The following is a 3,028-nucleotide window of genomic DNA, read 5'->3' as shown; positions in this document are numbered from 1 at the left end:
AGATAGGCGAGGCCTTAGAGCAAGAGTTGTTAGTATATGTTTAGTTTATGTAATGTTATGTGATATGTTTATGTGCTATTATATGTTAGAGGGCGAGGCCCTGTGACAGGCGAGGCCTAAGTGAAACAGATCTGTATCCGAGCGGGGCTCGAAGCCAGGCGGGGCCTGGAGCGGCGGGGCCGTTGTAGCGGGCGAGGCCCGAAGTAGAGGGCGAGGCCCAGGATAGCGGGCGTGGCCCAGTATGTGCAGTATGTGGTTTTGCATGGTATGTGGTAAGGTGGGGAACTCACTAAGCTTCGTGCTTACGGTTTTCAGTTTTGTTTTCAGGTACTTCCGGTAGCGGAGGAAGGAGCTCGGGGTGATCGCATGGCACACACCATAGATTAGTCAACCTGGGAATGTTTACTCTGATAATAAACATGTGTTTTGAAAACCTATACTCAGATTATGTTTTGGAATGATGTTTTTGGTTAAAGTAATGTTTTATTAAAAAGAAATTTTTGGTCTTAAATTTTGGGATGTTACAATATGATTAGGAATTTGTAACTCCATTTAGTTTAAAGTTTAATTTTATCAAAAGTCTTGCAAATTTTACTTTCAAATTGCACGTTGCAAGTTCAGGTTGTAAAGTTCAAAATTAGATTTGCTCTTTTAGAGTAACTACCTTTCTCCATTTAGTTATTCAAGTTCAGGTTGTGAAGTTCAAAATTAGATTTGCTCTTTTAAAGTAACTATCTTTCTCCATTTAGTTATTCATACGATATGTATTTGAATATATTGCATGTATTTTAAAAAACTATAAAAAAGTATGTATAATTTAATTGATATGTGTTGGACAAATGGTTTAACCCAATTCCAATAGTACTTGTGTCCTATTCATTTTTTGATATTCATATTTGTACTTAACATTCATCCATATCTTTATTTAAGAGAAAAAATTATTTGGAGAATTAAGTCATTTTTTGGATCAAATATCCTTTTTAAGAGTCCTAACTTGGTATATATAAGGAAAATATAATGTGGTTGGGACTTTAGGGGGATTGATCATGAAAGGGGAGTAATATACTCCTTGAGTTTGTCTCACATTGTGAAAAAAAGTTATAAAAAATGAGATTGCTTTAAACTCATAAAATTAGATAAAATATGAACACATGTAACATAAGGAACCTGATGGTATTGGAACTATTTTGGCCAACTTCAAAGAGGTTCCGAATTTTAAATTTTGCAACTGGTTCCAACATTTTTTAAATCGTCACATCCGGTTTCGTGACCGATTCCAAGTAATTTATGTGAGTATGTTCCATTCCTTGCTCCAAATTAACACCCTCTCATTTTTGGCATTTTTATTAACTTATTCGATAAAAAAAATTACGGCTCAATGATCGATTGATCGTCTTTTGCCAATTTATATACCTTTATATGACTACCGACCATCAAGATCTTTTTTATATAAAAAAAAATTATTATATAAAGAATCAAGGATGGAAATCCATTTCTACCTAAATATAAGCAAATGACTTAACCAAGCAAAATCTCTCTTATACCTAATCCCAATACCCAAAATGAAAAACCTTAAACCCAAAACTCTAAACCTAAAATTTGTATCATGATATCCAAAACCGTAAACCCTAAATAAACCTACTCAACCAAATTAACTATTTGCTTGTGCATTGTGTATTCTTTTTAATATTTCATGTTTTCGAAAAAACTATTCATCAAAAGGTTACAACTATGCAAAAGAAAATTGTTCACCAAAAGGTTACATAAATGGTCCATGTGGTTTTTCAGATTCTTGGTTTTCGTTCCAAACTTTTCTTTTTCTTACATATATTGTTCAAAGCAAATTAGATTTCAATGTTAAGGGTTTATCTTTTCATTACCTTCATGTTAAAGCTAAAGTTGGGTACCCAATCATACATGTTTCCAAATAGAAATAATTGTTGAAAGAAACTATTTACACCCATCGCTTAGCGCGGGTAAACGGCTAGTGTGTGTGCATATATATATATATATATATATATATATATATATATATATATATATATATATATATAATGGATTGTGATGAGATATGGTCCACTAGCGTGGCCTAGACTGCTCTAGCGCACTAGCCTAGCATGGCGCGCTCCTGCTAGCCTTGCCTGGCGCTCCCTTGCTAGCCCTGCCGGGGACTCTCCTGTCGGCTCGGCCAGGCACTCCCTTGTCATCCTCTCCTGGTGCGCGCCCGCCAGCCTCGCCCGGCGCCTCCGGGTGGCCTTGCCCAGCTCCTTGCTAGTTGGGCCTGAATTGGGTAGGCCTAAGGCCTGACCTAATTATCCCCTATATAATGAATAGTATCTCCTCCATGGAGAGGGACTTTCCCTTGGACCTTCCCCTAGACTCTTCCCCTATGGCTCACCCGCCACTATACTTCGGCCGGGTGGCTCAGCCGCCACCCGCCACCGTCAACCACCAACGCCAAGATGGTTCTCTCCAGCTATGGAGAACAATTTCAGATCTTCTAGCTGATCTAACTTGACCGTCGAAGCCTGCTCCCGGGGCACAGTCCCTGGGTCGGCTCTAACGCGTCTCTCTGATTGTGATGTCAGATCTCCGCCGCAGCAGAAGACCAGAAGACTCGTCGGAGGCTGATGTTTCATCATTTGGCGCCATCCCGGATTCGAGCAAGTAGCAAAATCCTTAGTTGGTCTCAAGCTCGTTTTTGCCCAAGATCCCTTCAGGTCTGATGTGTTCTCATCTAAGGTTTGCTCAGATCTGTTCAGTTCTACATTCCTTAGTTCAGATTTGTTTGGATCTTGGCAAAGATATACCCAGATCTGATTAGCTATGTTTCAGATCTTTGGATCTAATGACTTTTTTTTTTTCAGATCTGTTGATCTACTTCATTTTTAGCTTAGATCTCTAGATTTGAAAGTTTTTTGTTTACTTAATCATCTCTCAAGTTTCAAAACACCAGCTCAAACCCGTCTTTATTTAAATTTTCGGGGATAAAGGAGGTTTTTATGAGCCTTCTTCCATTTATGTTCAT

The sequence above is a fragment of the Lactuca sativa genome, chromosome 8 (genome assembly GCF_002870075.4).
Source record: "Lactuca sativa cultivar Salinas chromosome 8, Lsat_Salinas_v11, whole genome shotgun sequence".
Lineage (NCBI taxonomy): Eukaryota > Viridiplantae > Streptophyta > Magnoliopsida > Asterales > Asteraceae > Lactuca > Lactuca sativa.
This window is presented reverse-complemented; position numbering follows the sequence as displayed.